The sequence below is a fragment of the Canis lupus genome, chromosome 19, assembly GCF_011100685.1.
Source record: "Canis lupus familiaris isolate Mischka breed German Shepherd chromosome 19, alternate assembly UU_Cfam_GSD_1.0, whole genome shotgun sequence".
Lineage (NCBI taxonomy): Eukaryota > Metazoa > Chordata > Mammalia > Carnivora > Canidae > Canis > Canis lupus.
The window spans coordinates 41,951,889-41,976,623 of record NC_049240.1 but is presented as its reverse complement, the minus strand read 5'-3'; the positions used below and the strand labels follow the sequence as shown (position 1 = coordinate 41,976,623).

The window sequence follows — 24,735 nt, the reverse complement described above, 5'->3', positions numbered from 1 at the left end:
AATCTTTCCTGTTTGTTCGAAGAAGGTCTAACAGGCCTAGAGAGGAATGTTCTGTTTTCTAATTCTGTTGGAAGAATCATGGAATCAAAAAGATCATAGGGGGAAAAGTAAAAGAATTTTGGCATCCTTTATATATTTTTAATGTGCAAATAGTATTTTACTCCATAGTTCCTATAATCAAGGAATTCATCCATTATAGCCATGAAAGAGTTATGTAAAATCCTAAAATAAAATAGTAAAAATATTTTAGATACTATAAACTCAGAAATATTTACAGTGGTTTCAGAAATTGCTTTCTCTAATGAACATGTTCCTAAGCAAATTTATTATTAAAACGAGACTATAGGAGGCATAGATTTAGCCTATCTAAAAGCATGATTTTTTTTTCTTTTTTACAACTTAAGTACATCGTATCTGGGTGGCTTATGACCAAGGAATTTTTCATTCATTATTTCAGAACTTCCACTTAAAAATAAATGTTAGTGTCATAAGGTTTTAAAAACATTTTAATTTCATTGCCAAAAATTTACTTCTTATTAGGGTAAAAATAAGATTTAATATAACTTGATGTCATTTATGTGTGTGTGGTAGCAATACACACACACACACACACACACACATACAGGATGTTGCTGCCCTCGACTTTAGGACACAAGTCAAAATGACCATCTTTCGGGGCACCTGGGTGGCTCAGTCAGTTAAACTTATCTTAAGATAGTCTGACTCTTGGTGCTGGCTCAGGCGGTGATCTCAGGGTCATTACATCAAGCCCTGTGTGGGGCTGCACACTCTGCATGGTGTCAGCTTAGGATTCTCTCTCCCTTTCCCTCTGCCCCTCCCCTGGTTTGTGCTCACTCTCTCAAATTAATAAATAAATATATTTTTAAAAGACTGCTCATCTGTGTATACTAATATAGTATATAAATAGCCACTGAAGTATTGACATTGGTATACATGTTCTAGACAACAAAGGATAGGAAAGAATGAAGGAAACATTGTTTTCCTCTTCTATGTTCTCTTCAGATGTTCCCCCCAAAAGCGTCTGGGCAAAGTCTATCCCTACATAAGGTACACCAGAAGCCTTCATTTACCCACTAGAGAACTCCACAAGACAGCATGTCTTGGTGTCTAGTGCTAGAGGATGCTGCTAACTGGGTGAAGATGGGAATCGCCCTTTCCTTGTCTCCCAAGCATCCAATGCAGTGTTTAGTTAGGTGGTTAGTTATTCTTCCTTTGAAGTTTGAATGGAAAATCCCCATTCTCAGAAATTCTTCTTCAGACAATCTGAGATCCCCATATATGCCACGCGCTCTACTAAGTACTCTTTGGAGACTTATTTAAGTCTTAAATAAGTCTCCAAAATAAGTAAGGATGTTTACAATAATACTATAAGGAAGATATTATGTCCATTTTAGGCATGAAGAAACTGATCATAGAAAGGCTAAGTAACATATGCAAGTTTTCACATCAGAGGAAGGATCTGGGATTTAAACTTCAGTCTATTTGAATCTATGCTCTTATCTACAATTAAATGTGACTGGCCAAAATGTAGGTAGAATTTCAGGGTAGAAGTGTCCTCGTGCATGCTTACAAGGCTCCTTGCCATTTGCCAAGGTGGGGAGGGGGTGAGAGGGGAAAGGAGGCAGGATGCCTTCCCCATCCCCAAAGATGTCCATACTTAATTCCTAAAACCTAAAACTATATTACATTAAGGTAGCAGATTTAATTGAGGTTGTTAATCATTCGCCTTTAAAACAGGAATATTGGTTGTTAATCTGGATTATTTTAGTAGGTCCAGTAGTAGGGTCCTATAGAGCAGAAGAGGGAGACAAAGAAGATCGAGAGATGGGATTGTGAGTAGGCCTGGAGCCAATGCTGCTGACTTTAAGGAAGTCTCTAGAAGCTTGAATAGCCTAGGGAACAGATAGTCCTCTGGAGCCTCCAGGAGTGCAGACTGATTTGCTGACGCCTTGATTTTAGCCCATTGAGACCCATTTAAGATTTCAAACTTCCAGAAATGTGAGACAATAAACATGTTCTAAGCTGCTACATTTGTGGTAATTTGTTACGGCAAGATTAAGAGACTAATACTAATACATGTTTGATTGATTGATTGATTGATTTGAGTGAGAGAGCGAGAGAATGGGGAAGGGCAGAAGGAGAAGGAGAGAGAAAATCTTGAGCAGGCTTCCAAGTCCAGCGTGGAGTCCAATGTGGAACTCAGTCTTACAGCACTGAGACCATGACCTGAATCAAAATCCAGAGTTGGATGCTTAACCCACTGAGCCACCCAGGCACCCCCTAATAAGCATTTTAGATACCTTAGAATGTGCTGCACCTTCTCTTTTCACATTTATACAGAGGCATTCATCACTGTTACCTGTAGGGTGGTCTTACTCCAATAGCCAATTTCCTGGGTAACACCAGTGTTATAGGAAGCTCTGCCATGGACTCAGTATAGAAGCTATTTGTGATGGAAAGAAATTGTATTTTTTTAGGTATGAAAAAATGATTAGAGGTGGGACACCTGAGTGGCTCAGTGGTTAAGCATCTGCCTTTGGCTCAGGGCATGATCCTGGAGGCCTAGGATCAAATCTCACATCAGGCTCCCTGCATGGAGCCTGCTTCTCCCTCTGCCTGTGTCTCTGCTTCTCTCTCTGTGTCTCTCATGAATAAATAAATTAAACCTTAAAAAAAAAAAAAAAGAGATTGAAGGTAAGTCTATTAGTTGTTGCTCCCTGAACTCCTCCTTAAAATTTTAGTCAAATTGAACAATGTCAAGGGGTCACAATTTCGTTAGGGGTCAGTTTGGAGAGCACATGTTTTTGCTTGTGATTTTAACTATTGCACATTTGCAGTCATGATCCAAGTGTGCAAGGCAGGCCTAATTCTTTCACTTCCTTGTTATACAACATATAAATGAATGTGAGACAGGTCTACAGAAGGAGTGTGCATGTGTATATGGAGGCAGCGGCAAGGATTTGATGTTGATTTTGATAGGGTCTCAATTTAAAAAGTAAAATGTATTTTTTATTTCTTTATCAATTTTTTATTTAAATTCTAGTATATGGTAAAATTGGTTTCAGGTGTAGAATTAGAATTTGGTGATTTATCACTTACACATACCATCCAATGCTCATCACAAATGTCCTCCTTAATACCCTGAAAAGCAAAATTTAAAGACGAATGCGTTACCAGTACCAAAATACTAAGTTGCCAGAAATGGTATCTTCTGCCATTAATAATTTTCCCACTAGATGGCAGTATGGTGTAAGCAAAAAGGACGACTGATTCCTTAGCCTTGGGCTTCTCTAGTGCTAGTAAGGGATGCTTTATTGCTCTTTCAGCAAATCAGCCAGATTAACAGAATCAATTTAGATAGTCCCAGGGCAGTGGAGTCCCAGGGCGAGACTGATCCCAGGGCAGTGGAGTCCTAGAAAGAGCATGGATTCTGTAGCTCTCAGTGCCTTTGATTCCTAGCTATGGCACCCTGGCAGGTTACTTAGTATCTCAGGGCCTCAGTTTCCACATTTGTGTAATGGGTGTGAATATTACCCTCTTCCTCAGAGGACTGTCATGAAGATAAAATGAAGTAATATAGTTAAAAATCTTAGGACATAATAGGCAGCCAGTTACTAACAGTCATTTCTCTCCCCTGCCTAAGGGGAAAATTAATACATAAAATTTAAATGGTGGTCCCTAAACTCATGTAATCTCTAGTTATGGCTGTGATGAAATACAGCCTTGAAAAGTAAGGAGAGATGATTTATTCTTTACTGGGCTTCAGTCTGACCACGACTTTCCTAAAACTGCCCTAACCTTCTCTTCATGCTCTTAAATGCAGTTGCTGTCTACTCCATCTCTCCGTCAAAATTGAAGTTTATCTCCTGTGAGGAGTCTTGTCATCTTTCTCTGAGGTCTGCAATGCTGGGCTAACATCTCCTGCATCCTGTGTCTGCAGTGGGTTGGCCTTCGGTCTGTGGGTGCACAAGAATGCTGCCTAAATGGTGTAGTGAGTGGAACGGTGATTCCCAAAAGACATGTCTACTAGAAACTGTGAATGTGACCTTGTTTAGAGACAGGGTCTTCGCAGATGTAATTAAGGTAGGGATCCTGAGATGGACCCACTGGACCCTAAATCCAAAGATAAGTGTCCTTAAAAAGGCAGAGGAAGATTGAGGCAGAGAGGTGAAGGCCCTGGGAGATGCAGGCAGATTGGAAGGAGGCAGCTCCACAGACGGAGAAACCCCAGCAACCACCAGGGGCTGGAAGAGGCAGGGAAGGATCTCCCTGGGAGTCTTCAGAGGGCTGGTGGCTCTGCTGACACCTTGATTTCAGACTTCCGGTCTCCACACTGTGAGAAAATAAATTTCTGTTGTTGTAAGCCACCAGGTTTGCGGTTATTTGTTATGGCAAGCTAATACAGATTTATATCAAGAAAATCCCTGTCCCCAAATATATTTCTGCTGTTGCGAGAAATTCCATCATTAGGAAATTTATTTCTTTGGTTTAAATTGCAGCCTCTTTTAAAATAAAATACATAAGGTCCCTTAGGAAAGGTAACATATTTTGGAGAATGAATTTTTCACGTTATGTACTCAGTGAATGGACGGCTTGGACCTGTAGAAAAGCACTGGGTTCTTGGAAAGGAGCAATTCTAAAAAGGTGAGGGGAATTGGCTCTAAAAGACCAGCTTGATTTGCAAAGCAACTTGTCTGGCATTTGGCCCAGCGATTCATTATTTCAATGGTTCTCAATGAGAGAAGCCAAGATTTGGAGAAATCTCAAGCAATATTGCCATCTAAGAAGATCCCACGCCAGACTAATTTCAGTATGCCTCTTGCCATAAGATAAGGCCCCTCAAGGCCAATGGAACTCCGAGGTGCTTTAGGACTAGCACCTTCCCCCCCAGACCATGATGCAGGTACTCAGCATCCCCCAATTCCTTGTCCAAATGGCCCCCAAACCATTTTCAAGCTACACACAGCTTGCATCTCTAGGTCTACCCTCCCTAGGATCGATCACACCACCAGCACGCACACTCCTAGGCCCACGGTGGTGAATATGAGAGGACCAGAAGTGGAAAGAAGGGGCTTCCTGGGCCCAGGACCTGTCACTTTTGGAACTTGATAATTCTCAACTCAAACATGGCTTTCTTGGTCTTTATAGAGGTATATCTGTCAAGCATTGAACATATTTTATTAAACAGTTAGCTTGGTCTGTAAATATTTAGACACATGGAATGTGGGTCTGCATTCACACCCTTTCCCAAAAGCGAAGGATGGACCTCACTCCAAGATATGCAATTCTTTAAAGACACTCCGTGAAGGCAGAGTAGTGAGCCAACAGCAGTCCATAAAAGTCAGGGCGTAAAAACAGAATCACACTGCTGGAAATGCCATGAAAAAAAAAAAAAAAAAAAAAAAAAAACTTGGAAAGGAATTGGCAGTAAAATCTAAAAATCACACCAAGCGTGCAAATGACTACATGGTAAAAGAAAAGAAGATATAGGCTCCACCACCTTTCATTTATTTGACTAAAAAAAGCAAAGTCTTTGAACTGCTGTTTCTTCAAATATAAAATTGGGATGATTAAATCTATACAAAAGAGTTACTATGAGAACTCAGAAAGGAGTACATTAAAGTCACTGCTTTAAGGAAGGGCACATACTGCCTGTCATATAAATTGTAGCTCTTGATACTATGGACAAGCCCTCTCATGGTATCGCTGGGGCTTGGTAGGAAGAGGCTCCTACCTTGCTTTCCAAAATTGACTTTTGCTTGGCCATTCACCCATGTATGATGAAAATAAACATCCTGAGACAGCATTGCTCATCTGGCATGCTCATGTTAATCCCCAGAGTCATAAATGTGAATCTTAAATGCGATTTTTAGTTTGGTTTAGCTCAGACCAGATATCTCTCTGACATGCAATAGAGAGCTGTTGTTACTAATTTTTAATAATTGGGTACTTTATGAGAAAAATAGAAGGGCTGCTTTGAAATGAAAACTCTATGTAATTTATTGAAAGGTAATTTGAGAATAATTACATATATTAAACTAAAAGTTATAAATGGCATACTCTTCAATTCCATTCTGTCTTTGCTAATATACAGGTGAATCCTAGGTCAGCTGGGACTGCTGTAGGAATGGCTTTTGTTTCAGTTTAGCTCTGAGTTTCTGACTTCTTTCCACCTGCAGAATCTGTTAATCTGTTGTGAGCTGCATCCCTCTGGGTCCTCCTGGAAGCTGGGATGATTGCTTCTTTGTATCACCATCTTTGTTGTAATTGCAGAATCTTTTTTTCCTTCTGTAACTACAAACACTGAAAGATTTTAGGTAATAAAGTCTTTACCAGGTGTTTCTACGAAGGGCTTTTCCTGCACCCTGGTCTGCAAAAAGCCAGCCTGCTCTCTGTGGGTTATTTGATGCCCAGGAATGACCAGCCTCTCTTTCTGCTTTCTTGGGTCAGTAGCCTTCTTCTGTCTTGACCTGGTTGTGTATTTGCCCTGTGTTCTCTGCCCAGTTAACTCCATGTTGTTCATAAAGCTGTGGTAGTGGGTAGACTTCTTTTTTTTTTTTAAGATTTTATTTATGTATTAAAGAGAGAGTGCATGCATGAGAACGAGAGAGGAGAGAGAGAGAGAGAAGCAGACTTCCTCCTAAGGAGGGAGCCTGGTGTGAGGTTTGATCCTTAGACCCTGAGATCATGACCTGAGCCTAAGGCTGAGGCTTAACAGACTGAGCCACCCAGGGACTCCAAAGAATTTTTTTTTTTTTTTTTTTTTACTCCAAGGGTTTTAAATGAACTTTTCCCCCCCTTTTGATATGCAAAGAGGAGCTTTCCAATTAGATCATAGCTAAATATTGATTCTCTATTAAGCAGACATGTAAATACCCTTTTATTTCCTGTGTAACAGCATTAAACATCCTCCTGGCTACCATAGTCAAAATTTTGTAATTTGTAATGATCTGTACCTTGATCATTTGGTTACTGAAGTACCCAGGATACTGCAGGGTGAGAAAAAGAGAAGAGGATGGCCAACGTTGTATTACTACACAAGAAAGCTATAGCTGAGTGGTGACCAACAATTTCAATTCTAACTTTTAGGCAACATGCACTATGATTTTTTGGGAGCTTATCAATAGCTCAGATAAGAATACTGATGAATGTGGAAAGCTGAAAGAGATAGCTAATACACAAAACATTCAGAATCAGGAGACAAAATTATATTGGAATGATCAGTGGACACCAACAATGTCAAATGCAGGATAGATAAATATAAATTCCTCTACTGAAGCTGGAAAACCTGTCATTTCAGGTGAGGTGGGGAGATAATGTCTTAACAGCTGAGCATTTACAAGGGGCTCAGTCTTCACATCAGCGTTAGAAGTTGGTGTGGCCTTCAAAGCACTTCACGCTCTGGCCTTTACCTTCCTGTCTGCCTCATAGCTAATGACATTTTCTACCAACCCACTCTCTTCACACAGGTAATGGGGAGGTAGATTTTAGCTCAATGTAAGGAGGAATTTTTTAACAACAGAGCTGTCCAAAAATAGAATGAACTTTCTCCAGAAGCAGCCAGTCCCCCCAGCAATAACAGGGGTTCCAGCTGAGGCTTAATAACCTTTTGCAAAGTAATTGGAAAGAGAACTGAAACAGTATAACTAAGAAAATAGACTCTCGGATATAAAAAGTTCAAAGACTCTAAATAGATGCATTATTTGGGGGCAGAGGGGTGGTTTCTGGAGCTTGTCAGCCTGGTGTTCAATCCCCATCTACCACTTACTAGTGGCACATCATTAAAGCTCTCTGGCCTCAATGATCTCATCTGTAAAATGTGGACTGTAGTATTTTCTTCACAAGCACTATTCTCAGCATTGTCTGAGGATTGAGCAAGTTAACATAAAACTCTTAGAATATTGGCATATAATAAGCATTTAATAAATGTTAGTAATAATTATTATCTAACTACTTAAACCATGTTTTCTCCTTGTTAAAAGATAGATTTTCTTTGAAAAAGAATTGAAGTATGATTGATAAAATGATTGACACCTAAGCACCTAAAATGATTTAACACCTAAACTAATAACTGGTTATTAGTTTAGTGAAATATTTTGCAACGTATAATATCTAACATTTGTTATAAACCTGAGATTCATGATGAAATGACTCACCAGTGCCCAGATGCCAGAGGAATTCGGGGGGGGGGGGGGGGCATGAGGGAAAAGAAGAAAAAAAAAAGAAAGAAATTTAAAATTTGAAGATTATAATTCTCACCCCCAATAGTCCATGAAACAACATATGGATAATTAGGTACTAAAAGAGAGACTAAAAAAAAAAAAGAAAAAGAAAAAGAAAAAAAGACTGCACAGAATAATCATTCTGATGTGCAGTATATTTGTTATTCTATTCCTTATTATCATTGCATTCTTATTGGGCTTGAAAAATATGCATTTTTCAGGTTGAAGGATAGAAATTGATTTCAAAATCCCTACATAATTTTCTAAGAAATTCCTTCTTGCTCTGATAACCCACACAGAGCTGTCAGTATCATGACACATGTCAATTGTGCTTCTCTGTGAACAATATTTTTAGGATATATTTTTTGACATTGTGGATTTAAAGAACGTTCTAAGACACATCTTTTAACTTCTGTCTTCTATCCTGGTATTAACACAGTAGGACAGAGCACACCTATGCTCACAATTTCTAGCTCTTATGAATGGGAATTGAGCTGTCCTTCCAACCAGTTTTATTTCAGTTTTCTAACTGGACAATTCATGTATACTTCTGTGTAATAAGTACACATTTATGCATGCACACACAGGCCCTATAGACCATCCAAAGGGAGCACAGGATTTCATCCCAGGTTTCTAGGTTAATATACTATGGTTGGGGTGGAAGAAGGACAAAATAAGAAGTGTGACTATAAGATAGATAATAACACAGGCAGCTGACTGTTTACAAGGTGGGTACTATCAGTACTTTGGGGTTCAGAGATCTCTGGATAGATATGGGGACAGCTATTCTTTTTTTTTTTTTAAGATTTATCTATTCATTTTAGAGAGAGAGAGTGCACGTGCAGTCACATGAATGGGAGGATGGGCAAGGGGAGAGGAAGAGAGAGAATTTCAGTCAGACTCCTCCCTGAGTGTAGAGCCCTGGGTGGGGCTCAATCTCATGACCCTGAGATTATGACCTGAGCTGAAATCAAGAGTCAGTGGCTTAACTGACTGAGACACCCAGGCACCCATCTTAGCTATCCTTAAGAGATGCTGCCACAGGGAAAGAGCAAATGCTTTGTGACCCAGGGCAGGATAAGCTCACAGAAACTCTGTTTAGTCATCTCCAGAATGAGCATACCAATGCTTGCCTCTTGGTGGTCATAAGAATTAAAGGCAAAGTATGGACAATACTGAAAATAGCCAATAACTGTGAGCTTGTTGGATGTGAATGCGGCTGAGGTTCAGAAAAATAAGTAGAGATCAGAGACGCACACAAAGATTTGAGGGAAAGCAACAGGAGTAGAAGTCCTATGCTGACAGTGGGGAAGGGGGGAAATTTGGAAAATGTGGAAAGAATGTGAGCAGCCCAGAAGAAAGGGCAGTGAGTTTTAAACTAATTGTATTTTTTTTTAAATAATATAAGCAGGAATAGATCTATATTTTTAGCTTGTAGCTTCTATGATTGGGTACCCACATAAGAACTTTTATACAAAATGAGGTACAAAGTGAATGGTTATTTCAAATGAGGACTTGAAATTGTAATAAATTACAAAATGTTATAAATTTTTAAAGGTTGATTCCAAAAACATCACAAAATTTAGGAAAATAGCATAATATGATTGTAAACCCAAAAGGTTATATGCCACTAAATTGGATTGAAATATATTCTCAACAAAAATTCTTGTTATAAAATCCAATATATTCCCACTGCTCCATCACCTCCTGACAAAGAAGGGTATATCAGCAAACAGAAAAACATGGTGGTTTGTTGTATTTGTTTAAAAGAATTTATTAATTTATTCATGAGAGACACAGAGAGAGAGGCAGAGACACAGGCAGAGGGAGAAGCAGGACCCGCAGGATCATGACCCCAGCTGAAGGCAGATACTCAACCACTGAGCCACCCAGGTGTCCCCTTGCCCTTTTTTTAAGAGCATGGCAGTTTTATTTGGGTGCAATTATCCTACCTTTGCTAATTTTTTTTTTTAAAAGCTCTTTTTGGGATCCCTGGGTGGTGCAGCGGTTTGGCGCCTGCCTTTGGCCCAGGGCGTGATCCTGGAGATCCGGGATCGAATCCCACGTCAGGCTCCCAGTGCATGGAGCCTGCTTCTCCCTCTGCCTGTGTCTCTGCCTCTCTCTCTCTCTCACTGTGTGCCTATCATGAATAAATAAAAAAATTTAAAAAAAAAAGCTCTTTTTAAAAAAATTATTTATTTATTCATGAGAGACACAGAAAGAAAGGCAGAAATACAGACAGAGGGAAAAGCAGGCTCCTGGACGGGAATGGGATGGGGGACTCCAGCCCTGGACTGAGATGGTGCCCGAAGGCAGACACTCAACCGCTGAGCCCCCCAGGTGTTTTGTTTTTGTTTTTGTTTTGCTAATTTTACTTTACTTTTGCTAATTTTACAATAACATATGATTACACGAAGGTGATACTGGATCCCCTGCCAGTGAGTAGCCCTCAACATTAAACCTCACTAAATTTGTGGTGAATCACCTCTGCATGAGGACAATAGGAAGACTGTAGGAGTGAGCCATCCAGAACTATTGCTTTAGGAAGACAAATCTAGTGTGGTCATAACTAGAAAAGCAACTGCATATGGAGAGAGCAACATTTAGAATTCGAAAAAGTGAGAGACACCAGAGAATCAATACTCATTAGATGACTGACAAGAAATGGACAATGACAGAGAGGAGGAGCCAAGAGTGCCAGGATGTCGAGCTCAAATGATTGAGGGAATATACGTTAGAGACTTGGGCAAGGAAACAGCGACTGTCTGTAAGGAAGTCTGTCCACTTCCTGTTGGCCATGGGCTTCAGGAGGTCAGCACATCCAGTGGCTGGCGAGGAAGGAAAATACCTCCTTTCTGGTCTGCTTGACCACATCAAATACAGAAGTAGCATGAATGGTTATTCCAACACTTGCAGTCCTTAGAAATCAGAGAGAGATTGAGGTCCTCCTATGGCAACACTATCACCACAGTCTAGGGATACCAACTTAACCTGGACCCAGTTTTCAGGAGACCCCAAAGAGAAATATACGCATAGCAGGTAGAAGGCAAATTATTCTTGTTTATTGTTGGGCCTCTCTGCAAGCCTTGGATGGGCACTGTGCTATTCCGGGATCCACCATGTACAGAACTCCTTTTGCTCAGGTCAGACACTTCTCCTTAAATTTAATCCAGAATCCCAATCCCAACCACGGAAGCAGATAGACAACAAGTAAGAGCTCGTTTGCCCACAGTGCCTCTGCTGAGCTCGTCTGTTCAGGAGTCTGGGCAATAGCCCCACAGAACTTCCAGGTGAGATGAAGAGAAATTAGGAGTGGGTAGCTGGCCAACCCCAGGTAAAATGAAAACTCCAGCAAGAAGGGGACCGCACGTAGTTTCTGTCTTCAGTAAGCACCTGGAATCCATCTACCACCTTCCCTGACATGGACTAACCTAGAGAATGATTCCAACTACTTGGTAGCAAATTTACTTTTCTCCTCACATGAGGTAAGCGTTATTCTACAGATGAGCTGATGAGACTCCAAGTTTAGCTACTTTATGTAACTATAAAGGCAGCACCGGACTAATAGTAATGGTAGGTAACATAGCCACTATGTTAGTTCACTTCATGGTCACCACCACCCTTGTAAAGTGGTGCTGTTATTACGGTCTGCATTTCACAGGTGAGCCAACTGAGGCATAGTGAAGTCAGGTAGCTTGTTTGAAGTCACACAGCTTACAAGAGGCTAGGGTCTGAATGAGGTCAGTTCGGTTCGAGGACGTGATATTCACCATGTTATGCGTCTCCAAGATTTCAAAGTGTGACTGCTGATTCCAAGCCATCTGTCTTCACCACTCCACCACCCTGACCTTTATCCACAACTAGATACCCCTCACATAGAGATTGGGAGCATACAAGTTGTCCCAAGTGCCAACAGGAGAAGTAAGAAGAGGAAGGAGTATTTTGCCAGAAAGGTCCTACTTTTTTTTTGGAAATGTAAAATGGGGATTGGAGATTTGGAAGTGCCCTGAAGAAAAGGAGCCTTAGGAATTTAGTTGTCCTAGAAATGTAGATTTGAGAGTCAGCAGCAGGAGGAAATAGAGCTATGAGGTAGGATCTGCTCCTGTATAATTATGTAATTAAAATAATGATACCTTAGAGTCATTTACTACTTTATAATTTTCAAAACACTTCTACATATATTATTACATCTAATCACCTGTAATATTTTAAACTTTAAGTGATACTGAATCTGCTGCATATTACAAAAAAATGTGTGAATGTGTTTCCGTTCCCAAGATAAAAGAACAAGGTAACACAGGGAGGCAGGGAAACCGGCAAATGTTGAACTCATGTGATGTGCCAAGAAATGTGCAAGATGTTTATGCCATTATTTTACTCAATCCGACGACAAATATACAAGAACAAAAATTACATCCTACTTTACAGGTAAGAAAACAAAGACTCAGAGACTTTAGGTAACTTGCCTACGATCACATAGCTAGCAGGCACTCAGGCCAGGTTCTCTGAGGTCTGTCCAACCGCAGGTCATTCATTCCCTTATGCAACAAGACAGCATGCTGCTATTGCAAAGTCTTTGGCAGGGTGGGGGGCTGGGGGAGTACTCGGCCCTCTGTGTCATCCAGCACATGCCACTGCCCAAATATCTCTTTCTAGTTTTGGTGCTTCCTAGTATTCATTTATTAAGTTCTGTCTGTTTTACGTACATGTCACTCACACATTCAGACAAAATGAACAGACTGAAGATCTGGGAGTCTGTGTCCGCGCATCCCCATGACCACCAGACTGCGACTCCCGCTCTAAGCTCAGTTCATCTGGTCCTGGTTGTCCTTCCACAGGAACAACCTTTGCTCTAAAATCAAGCTGCATCCCCATCCGTGTTGCTATTTCTCATTTACTAAGACTTGCTGAATTAACAGATTTTTATCTGCTTCCTCCATCCCCTCTGTATTCTTTAATATCTGTCTCCCAGAACTTCTGTTGACCTTTAGAATTCATCAATTTCAACCCTGACACCTGCTGTGCCTCCTCTAAGCTCAGTCCTCAGCTCAGGGAGCCTGACTGTTGACCACTTTTGCTAAGAGATTTTGGGGTCAGGAAGGCCATTCAAACAAGCATGACATCATATTAGATACAGACAGAAAAAGCCTGCCATGCCAAATTGTATAAATGTGTTTGTTGATCAAGTTTTCCCTAGGCTGGACCCTTTTCTGGGCAGGATCTAGGCTACATGTTCAAAGCTACTTTTCAAGCATCTAGAATAAAGGGTCTTGAATGGGGGCAGTATTAGTGACTAATATCAATGAGTCTTGCATTTAGATCCTGCTTCCATTCCCTACTTACTGTGTGAGTTTGGACAACGCATCTTAAGATATTTAAGACTCAGATTCCCCATTTATAAAACTGAAGGAATATCCACCCCAGGGTTGTTACATGAATTAATGAATGAGAAACATAAGTTACCTATGGAGCGCTCAGTGAGGCTGCTGCTACTAAGCTTTTATCACTAAGAGTTAAAGGCATAAAATTTTTGAAGATTTAACAGCCTGTTCAAAATGTTACTGTAGTTGCCTAGGGAGTGGAGTGTGAAAAAAGTTTGGAAACTTTGCTGCATGTTAGAACCACTTGGGGGAGCTTTTCAAAATTCTGATGCCTGGGGCATTGGGTGGCTCAGTCGGTTAAGCATCTGCCTTTGACACAAGTCAGGTCCTGGGATCGAATCCTGTGCTAGGCTCCCTGTTCAGTGGGGAGTCTACTTCTCCCTTTCCCTTTGCCCTTCCTCCCTGCTTGTGCTTGTGCTCTCTCTCTTTCTCTCTCTCTCAAATAAATAAATAAAATCTTCTAAAAAATTCTGATGCCTATCCAATCCTGGTTTAATCGGAATGTCTGGGAGTGGGAAGGAAGTGTCCATAGTTTTCAAACATCCACAGGTGGTTTCAGTGTGCAATGAAATTTGGAAACAGCTAATAGAGAGAGAGTGATTTTCAGTGATTTTCAGCTCTTCAACTTCTATTTGAAGAACCAAAAAAAAAAAAAAAAAAAAAAGATGAAGAAGAACCAGTGTCTGTCCACACTTAACCCCCTGGGAAGCACAATGACCTTGGCTCCACATTTGGGTCTGCCTTCCTTCCCTTGGTATATGTACCCCATCATTGGAAACTTTTCTGAGCTCTTCAAGGAAATGGTGAAGGTAGGATATTAAGCAGTGGGCAGATGGGAAGGCTGTGGAAGGCAAAAATTCAGCAAAATAAGGGATGACGGATATAAGTCTTTGGGGGCTGCAAGATGATAGGAGCAGTTATTGAAGTCCTGATCAATTTCTCTCTAGGGTGAGAGCCCTTTGAATGTTTTCAGGGTAATTTCACTCCCACTTTTGCTCTTTCTGATGGGCTAATATAGAATTCTTCCCAGCAAAAAAAGGATGAGCTTTTCAACTAAAGCTTACAAACAATGCCTCTTTTCAAAAGACTTAATGAATAAGGAGGACGAAAGGTACCAGAGAGGGTATTCTTGTGGAGACAGTCAAAGATGAACAAAGCTAGACACTAGCTAAAAGGGTAAGGACAGATTCTAATCAGTAATATCCTATTGCAATAGGGAAAAGGGCCCAATGTGAACTCAACTTTGATTTGAGCAGAGATGACTGGGTGTTTTAAAGGGAGGGTGAGAGAGGAGAGAGCAGGCCACTGAGGGTTCAGTAGGGTCAGGAAGTGAAAGATGACAAAAAGCTGGAAAGGGTTGGTCCATGTGAACCCCATCTGGGTTAGCGAACTGGTGCTTCTTTTTTTTTTTTTTTAAAGATTTATTTATTTATGATAGACATAGAGAGAGAGAGAGAGAGAGAGAGAGAGGCAGAGACAGGCTCCATGCCGGGAGCCCGATGTGGGACTTGATCCTGGGACTCCAGGATCGCGCCCTGGGCCAAAGGCAGGCGCTAAACCGCTGAGCCACCCAGGGATCCCCCGAACTGGTGCTTCTTAAAGTTAGGCTCCTGGGGCACCTAGGTAGCTCAGTTAAGCAGCTGACTTGGTTTCAGCTCAGGTCATGACCTCCTGGGTCCTGAGATGAAGCCCTGCCTTGGGCTACTCGCTTAGCAGGGAGTCCACTTGAGATTCTCTCTCCCCCTCTGGCCCTTCCCCCACTCACACTCACTCAATCAATCAATCTTAAAAAAAGAAAAAAAGTTAGGCTCCCATCCTCCCGCTGAGTCCCTATCTTCAGGTGTTGGCTAGAAGAAAGAGTAAGGTCTTTTATATGAGCCATGAGTTTTCTCAGAAAGGAACTTCAAGGGGACCTGCAGAGATCATAGGGATGCATTTTAAGCTGCTGGAAACAGACCCAGGAGGGGTTTTGTTTTAGCTCTGACTCAGATCCCTTGCTCTTTTCTGGTCGTCTGTCTTCTCTTTTGTATCAATCCTGTGGTTCCACTTGGCCTGTCTGCTGTTTGGGGGAGAATATGCCAGAAAGAAAGTGGCAGGTAGCTAAGAACTTCCCACAGAAGTGATGGTCCTGGCCTTCCAGGCCTCAGCCCACTAGCCAGGATCCAGCAGCCCTCGGGGCCTGGGAAGCTGTAGTGTTGCCGTGGCAACACAACGAGGCTGGCCCTTCCTGGACTCCAATTCCACGAAAGCTTTCTGGTATTTTTGTTTTTTGGTTGTATTTATTTAAAATTTTTTTTTTTTTTTTTAGGATTTTGCAGAAGAGGTTATCCCACAAACCACTACTTTATCACAAGATGGGAAATACTATCATTTAGCTATTTCTTAATAGGCTACAGCCTGTCAGTGCAGGGGCCACTCTCCTGAAACTGTGGCCGGGTGGTGAGGGTGTACATGCTTGGACTGGACTCACTAGGTGGCATCACAGCTCAGCTTCTTACTGGCTGAGTGACATTGGCATTGCTTCTCTGCATCAGCTTCCAATCCTTTCAGTGGGATAAACTTGTGATAATTATATGATTAATATGTATAAAGTACTTACAACAGTTCCTAACAGATATAAGAATTACTTGCCATTATTAAGCACTTTGCCATTATACCAAAGTTTTCTATAACTTTCTACTTGCCTTTCCCTTTGGCAACAATTTATACTGTGGATTACAGATTTTTCTTAATATTTCTTATTTTCTGTGACTCAGACCCACTTCTGTCTTCTGATTTCTGCCTTTATCCTTGTTCTTATTTCTTCCAATTTCCCACCATCCGGGCAAATTAAGCTATTCCAACATTTTATCTATAGCCGTCCTTCTCTTGATGTCTATATATTCCCTTCAAACAAGTTCAATTTCTTCCTATAGCTTGTTCTCTCATAACAAGCTAGATGACTCCAAGCCTCTGCTCTGTCCTTCAGTGGGGTGTGAGGCCTCACTTTGTGGTTGGAACTTGTTTGATTGATTCAGTGGTTGATCAGCTTTGGCACCAGAAAGACTATGTCTGGGCATTGCTAGATGAATGGTATAATTAGCAAATTACTTAATTTCTCCAAGACCTTTTCTCCCAATAAAATGAGGGTAATAACAATAAGTTTCTACTTCATAGAATAATCGTAGGCATTAAATGTATATTTCATATCAAATGCTTGGCAGAGTGCCTGGTGCATGGAATGTGTTCTAGCTATTATATTCAACTTCTCAAATCCAGTGTGTCTAAAACCCAGTTTACTGTCTACCTCCTGCAAAAACCAACCTGTCTTCTAAATTTCTTATTACTGTTAATGGTGCTATCATGTTCTTAGTCACCTGTTTTCATGAGTTGAGTCAGCCTTGACTCTTCCCTTATTCACTTCACACCTGATGGATCAGCAAGTTCTATTGACTTTTGTTCAGGTTCCTGCTAATATCTACTTTTCCCTGCCTCCCCGCTCCTCATTTTTATTGTCATTGCCCTATATCTTGTTTGGCTTAATACAGTAATCTGCTGAATAATCTCTTTGATTTTAAAGCCCCATTACCTTTATTGGGATCATCCATTACTACTTGCAAAATCAGGGTCACAGACAATGTTAGAGGCCTGAACAGGATGAATGTGTGTGTGTATGTGTTTAAAACTTTAACATTAAATGTTCTCAGTCTTTGCAGTGTATCACAAGTCCTACTGTTTACTTTGCTTTTTATTCTGTTGGTGCCTCAAGATTTTTGGATTTGCAACCTCTGTTAACCCTGTTAATGTAAATCCTTTGATGATATAATGAGCAGAATCGCCCAAAAGTGACCCTGGCAGTTAGCTGAGACCTGGGACCTCTGTCAAGACTCAACTTTCCAAGGGATCTCCTTCTCCCACAGAGGACATCACAACATCCCATGGGTTCCAAGGTCTCCAAATTCTGGCTACCTGTCTTCCCCAGGTAGCCAAACACAGATACTCCCTACAGATAGGTGGCACCTCAAATTCAGACTCTGTAGAACTAAGTAATCTGTGCTTTCACCCATTACGATCATTAATTTTATGTGTCGACAGACTAGGCCAAGAGGTACCCAGATTAAACATTATTTCTGGGTGTGTCTGTATGGGTGTTTCTGGATGAAGTTAGCATTTGAATCTGTGGGCTCAAATCTTATAGAGTGGCTTGCCCTCCCCAATGTGTGTGGGCATCACCCATTCTGCAGAGGGCCTGAATAAGCAAAAAGGCAGAGAAATAAGGAATCCATCCTTTTTGCTTCCTTCCTGCCTGCCTGCTTGAGTCTAGGCATCAGTCTTCTGCCCTCAGACTGGTTTTACATCTCCAACTTCTCCAGTTCTCAGGGCTTCAGATGTGGACTAGAATTACACCATTGGCTTTCCTGGGTCTCTAGCTAATAGACGGCAGATCGTGAGACTTCCCAGCCTTCATAATCACATGAGCCACTTCCTTATAATATATAATTGGTTCTGTTTCCCTGGAGAATCCTGACTAATATATCCAGTCATGGCCTAATTCTCTGTACTTATCCTGTAACAAGGGAAAGTGGACTGTCAGCTACCGCTTAGTTATTTGTCAAGTTCATCCCCACCTTGAATCCAACGCACTTTTCTGTGGAATGAAAGGAGGATCAGGGCTCTCAACTACTTTTTTTTCTTCCTTCAGCCTATTTAAGCTTCCCTAATAAAGCCTATTTTTACTGCATACCATAGGAAGTTGTGAATTTTGTCCCAAACCCTAGTGTATTACTGGTGGGAACCCAGAAGTGATCTACCTTGCCAAAACAACCTGCTAGCTTTTCAGGTAAAGCTTTTGACCAACTTGCCTCTCTAGTTTCTTCTCCCATTCGTCCTTCCAGTTAATCTTCTATTCATACTGGGGTACTTAGCCTTTTAAGTCACTACCTTGTGGTTCACTACCTCTATGCTTAGTAAGCTCTCATCCCACTCCTGTCTCTTCCTATGGGAATCTTGCCCACCTTCCACCATCTATTTTAAAGGCCATCTAGGAAAGCTTCCCTTCAAGACCAATTCAGTTAAAATCTTCCTAGATGTTCTTTTTCAAACCATCCTTATGGCACCTAACACACATTGCCTTGGGTTGTGAAGATTTGGATACACTTTTTAAAAAATCCCTTTCTCCTTCAGAAAGAAGACTGCTGTTAATCATTATTGTATGTCCCATGGTTAGCACATACAGCTCTGCTTGAAATACTCAATAAATGTGTGGTGAAATAGGACTTTTGTGTCATAGCATATATGAAGAAAAGGTGGCCATTGAAACGTCAGGGGCTTTCAAAACTAACACAAAGGTTTTCTTGGATTTTCAAGACTGTACAAGCCAATGATTTACTGAATGCAAACTACAGCTGTTACAGCCTTTCTCTGCCATTCTGACTCATTGGAGATTATCCTCCAGGTCTGAATGTCTGGCAAGTACTCTTAAATGAGATTTTTATTGTAGTTACTATTGTTTTTCTAAGCTACACACAGTGGATAGCCCTGATATTTTTATTTAATTGTGTTTGGCACTTCAATTACTCTTAAGTTAAGCAGTTTGGTTAGGCAGCTGGGCCGCATTTCCTAGCGAGCCAGCTTATCAACAAACCAGCTATTTACTGTAGGTGGGTCACCACACCTATTTTACTCTTTTGTATTAAAATATATTTCAAATATGAGTGAATACTTGAAAAGAAGTCTGCATGATAAAATGTCTCTCATCTTATGTAAAACAGAGCTGTATCAACAGGATGTTGAATATCTGGATTTAGTGTCAAAACAATCTCAGTACTTGACATAAGCCATACATCTGCCAAGTATTTGCCTTTTTCTCCCACAAGATATTTGGTATCCTTTAGAATAAATTTTTAGATTTATGATATTTGGACTGATTTATTCTGACCTAAAATAGGGATAAATGGAAAGCAAAGCTGTCCATATCTGTATTCTTACAAACAGAACAGCTAGTTTTTTTTTTCTGTTGTTGTTGTTGTTGTTTTTTACTAAATTCAATTGGACATAAAGTGATTAAAAATTCCACTTCCAATCAAGAGTAACAGGAACTGGCTTTACTTTCTGTATGCACTGGCTGTTTGTGTCCTATGGGTCCTATGGTTGAGCCCCACCCCTCACTATGATGCTAGTAGGAGGTAGGACCTTTGGGAGGCCATTAGGTTCAGATGAGGTTGTGAGATTTAGAGCCCCCATGACGGGATTAGTGTATTTATAAGAAAAGGAAGAATGACCAGCACTCTCTATCTCTCTACCATGTGAGGACACAGAAGAAGGCAGCATCCACCTGTGAGCCAGGAAGAATATTGTCACCAAGAACCCAGTCTGCTGGCACCTTGATCTTGGACTTCCTATCCAGGACTGTGAGAAATAATTATCTGTTGTTTAAGCCACCCAGTCAATGGTATTTTTGTTATGGCAGCCTGAGTTGATTAGGATACTTTCCTGTCTTAAAAAATTTAAAAATGAGACAAAACATGCAAAGCAATAATTTTCAGACAGTGAACAACAGAGTGTGCATAACAATGATCCTTGAGAGAAAGGGTACAAATATGATGAGCCTTATGATTGTTCCAGTCTAATGACTAAAGAGAATTTTCAGCTAATGGTCTAAGGACAGGAATCATCAATGGAGCCTGATAGTCTTTCTGTGTTGAGGAAAACACATTTGGATTTCAGAGAGACTAAGGAAACTCGAATTTGTGGGACAGAATACCAGAGACAAAATAGTTTCATAAAGAGAGAGTTCCAAAGATCCTCAGAGAGTTTTTCCTTAGGGCTTTAGCTGAGAATTGATCAGTGCTCATTAACAAACAACTAAGACCTAGAAAAGAACCATCAGAAAGAAATAATAATAATAATAATAATAATAATAATAATATTTGGAGTTCACACAGGGTCAAGAGCATTTCCACCTGACAAAGTGGAAATATCTCCTAATATATCTGCACTAAGTGGAGTCCTTAAAAGGGTACTACCTTAGAAGTAGGATAAATTAGGCCCAAATAAAGGCTGTTCTATCTCCAATTAATGAATTTTAAAAGCAAGCCTCAAAAGGATGAAACAAGTGATTTAACTGTAACCCAGAACAAAGCTCCAAAATACTTAAGGAAATTTTTAAAAAAGGAAGAAATAAATAAAAAAAGAAAGAATAATTTAAAAAACTCAGCATCCACCACCATAAAATTCACAATATCTGGCATATACTGATAATGTCACATATACCTAACTCACTGGGGAAGGAAGAAACATGCTGTTTCTTGACTGAATGAAGAGAATGACTTTTTCAGCTTTTTACTTGGTGAGGAGGATACAGTGGGAGAGGACTAAAGTAGGTTTACCCCCCTCTACTAGCCCTGTCTCATAGTCTGTGGGCACCGGTGCATAGCATCTATTGTTTTAGCCTTGATTTAACATTGAAGAACACTAATATTTACCTCTTTGTCGCTATCTCTGAATACTTTATGGGGAGGAAAAATATATATCACTGGTTGGATTTCAATGAAAGAGAGTTAAACAATTTACCCTTCCAATTATGCCACCAATAACATAAGTTAAAAATTCCTATAAATAGAATTTTTCTGAATGTGTAAATAGCAAATAAGTAAGATCTATTTTTTATTCTCTTATTTTAAAAACAATAAAATACAACAACTTACCATGTTATAGCATTGAGTCTAAACCATACAAAGTCACTTAGCATGCTGTGAAGGAACTAGCAGATGATTTGGAGCCAGACACTTCCAGAGTTGGTTCTACTATTTATTAGTTCTATGGCTTGGGCAATTTATTTAAACTCCCTGAGTTCCAGTATATACCTTTATAAAATGGAGATAGTGACATCTCAGAGGGTTATTATACAGATTAAATGAGGTCATGAAAATAAAGAATCTCTCTCACTCAGCTCTTGACACTCAGTAGGTGATCATCAAATCTTATTCCTCTTTTCTTCCCTTCCTATATCAGTCTTGCCTAAATATCTTAGTATAATTTAAAATTTTAATCCAGTAATGAGCAGATTCATGGCTTTACTCAGTATTTGGAAAAATAAATTTGGTTACTTCCTGATCAAGAGGGCAGACTGAGACACATGCATGCCAAAATATCATTAAAATTAGAGTTTGAGGGGATCTTTGGGTGGCTCAATGGTTTAGCACCTGCCTTTGGCCTGGGGTGTGATCCTGGAGACCTGGGATTGAGTCCCATGTCGAGCTCCCTGTATACAGCCTGCTTCTCCCTCTGCCTGTGTCTCTGCCTCTCTCTCTCTCTCTTCCTCTCTCTGTCTCTCATGAATGAATAAATAAAGACAATCTAAAAAAGTTTGAAAAATTTGAAGTTTAGAGTTTGAAAGTACAAAATGGAATAACTCCTTAGCAGAATGGGAGGAACACCTCAACAAATCAGACATTTGAGGAAAGTGAATGGGACCACGTTGACATACAAGCCAGAATGCAAGAAAAAGCCCAAAGAAGACAACATTAGGAATATGAACTGTGTTTCCTGGTAGAACCCTGGCAAAGCTTCAGGCTCAGAATAATCAGGCAGAGAAAGCAGGAAGAGTAGGGTAATATTCTGAATAATTTATTTTGAAACTGTCTATATAAAAGCTAAGCCAATTGACTTATTTCAACTCAAATACACCTACATACACCAAGCATCAGAAAGCAGTGCAATTTGCCTCCCTAGCTAAATGTGGAAAATAGTTTTCCAAAAGTTTTGAACAATCTATCCAAGGGTAGGATTCCTAATACGGGTATATGTGCCTAAGAGTAAAGTACTCCTCTTCCAGTAGAGGGAAAGGGCAGTTTGCCTACCTGACCCCTACATGTGCACTCTAAGAGGACACCTGAAGGCAGCTTGTCCTGCTTAGATGCCCAGGACTTGTAGACTTGTCAGCCCTTCAATTCAAAGAGGGTTTTTGTTTGTGTGTTTTTGGTTTGGTAGTCAGATTGTCAGAAGAAGCTTAGATCAACTACCCGATTATCAAAGGTAATCCACTTCATTGATTACTCCTAAGTAATCAATTATAGAAAGTCAAAGACAACTAGGCATTTCAGGAAAAGAAATGGCTTGATATAGGAGTGCCGAAATGAATACACAGGTTGACTAAAGGTTGACTAAACCAGAGGAAAACATATAATTCAGTGAAGTTGAAGTAACTTTTTCTTTAAGTTCCAATTTTTATCTTAAAGAGAATTGAGAAGATAATTAGCTTCATTATCAGAGAACCACTAGTGAAAAAAAAAAGAAAAGAACGCTGAGAGAACACAGAGCGTACCTGAACTAAAAACAACTGACAAAAAGGTGAGAAATGAAGAAATCACATAAAACCTATAGCCAGTAGGCTCTTATCTTATGACTTGGACAACTTATTTATACAACAATTTCTTTAATTTCCAGTTAAGTTGAGAGTTAAAACTACGGGAGGAAAATTAAAAGTATGAAGTTAGAAAGTCTGTATTTAATAAGAATCCGGTATTATTATTTATCTAGTAGTAATATCTGATTTAAAAGTTAGAAGATCTCAGCAGAGACTGAAAGTTAATTAAGAAGAAGGATAAAAAAAAGAAGAAGGATAATTAATTAAGGTGTAAATTAATGAAGAAAGAGAGAAGAAAATTTACTGGAACTAGAGAAAAATAGAAGAGTTTAATTGAAGTATGATGAGACAAGGTTGAAATCCAGACACATGCTTATGAAATTTCACACCACTAAATATAGAAGATCCTATATTCTCCTGAGAGAATAAGATAAAACATTTCAATAGCAACTAAACTACAATTAACGTGGCATCAGAACTTTTATCAAAAGCACTAAATGCTGGAACAGTAAATCAAAATTATAAAAAAACAAAATCCCAACCATATACATCAAGACTGTATCAGTTAGAGTGGGCTATGTAATGCTGAGGTAACAAATGCCTCCACAAGCTTCCTTTACTTGATCCAGGCCTCTTTCTGATTATGGCTGTTCCAGGGACAGGAGAAAAGAGTGTACCCAGAAGAATGACTGAAAGATAATAGTGGCCTTATTCATCAAATATTATGACTTAAAAGCTGTAAGATTTCAGTTACATCAGAAAAGCATGGTTTCTTGTACTCAAGAGATAGAGACATAAATAGAAGCCATCAGACAACAAAGAGCTATATGAGAAGGTCATGCTTGAAGTATAAAGCAAAACCAACTATGGAATCCTTTGAACAGTTGATAGAAAGCTTTAAAAGATAATTATTTTGACTGATGGGAGGCACATTCTCTTTTCATCAGCATATTCTATGTCATGTCATATTTTCTTTCTATGGGTTCATGTGTACTACTTGGTTCTAAAAGGAGTAGCATTTGGATATGAAAATATTACTACTACTTATTGGCATTCAGATTTAGAATCTTAAACTATTAATATTTCTAAATTAATTATGGTCTTATGCTATAAACTAAATTTCATAAGTTGATAAGTTTCCCAAACTGATAAATCAAGCAATGGACTCATATCCATATTATTCAAATACTGTCAGCCAGCAGAAATCTAAAAACATGAATAGTTAAAAGTGGTTAACAGTGAGATCATTGGAACTGGCAATGGCATAATAACATTTTTCATTACATTTAATACCATTATGTGCACACATTATTTTATAATAAAAATATTGACCAAATTAGAACAATTATGATCAAATTTAGACAATTTTAAAGTAGAAATTGCATATAAGCTATCATAACATTTACTTGGCACAGTTATTTGAGGGATAAATGAGATAACAATTTCAGGAATGAGTAGCAGATATATAAAAGATACATAGCCACAGAATTCTGTTGTCTATTCATAATTTATTAATGTCTGATTCCACATAGAGCCTGGTTTTATTCCTTTTTTTAAAAGATTTTATTTATTTATTCATGAGAGACACAGAGAGAGGCAGAGACACAGGCAGAGGGAGAAGCAGGCTCCATGCAGGGAGCCCGATGTGGGACTCGATCCCAGGATTCCGGGATCATACACTGAGCCAAAGGCAGTTGCTCAACTGGTCAGTCACCCAGGTTTCCCCTGGTTTTATTCCATTATTACAATAAGATTTATCTCCTCC

At 39.7% G+C, this 24,735-nt stretch overlaps 1 long non-coding RNA gene across 18 annotated transcripts in view; it reads left to right on the top strand.

Moving 5' to 3' along the window:
• The window catches only part of LOC102154499, a 310,721-nt gene that overhangs the window by 101,416 nt on the left and 184,570 nt on the right, over positions 1–24,735 (top strand). For 3 of the 18 annotated variants that reach the window (XR_005374220.1, XR_005374219.1, XR_005374239.1), the window contains exon 1: positions 19,819–20,013. The exons of the other annotated variants lie outside the window; for them this stretch is intronic. This is a non-coding gene — a long non-coding RNA (uncharacterized LOC102154499). Of the gene's footprint in view, positions 1–19,818; positions 20,014–24,735 lie in introns of those variants that run through there. 18 annotated transcript variants of the gene reach the window in all.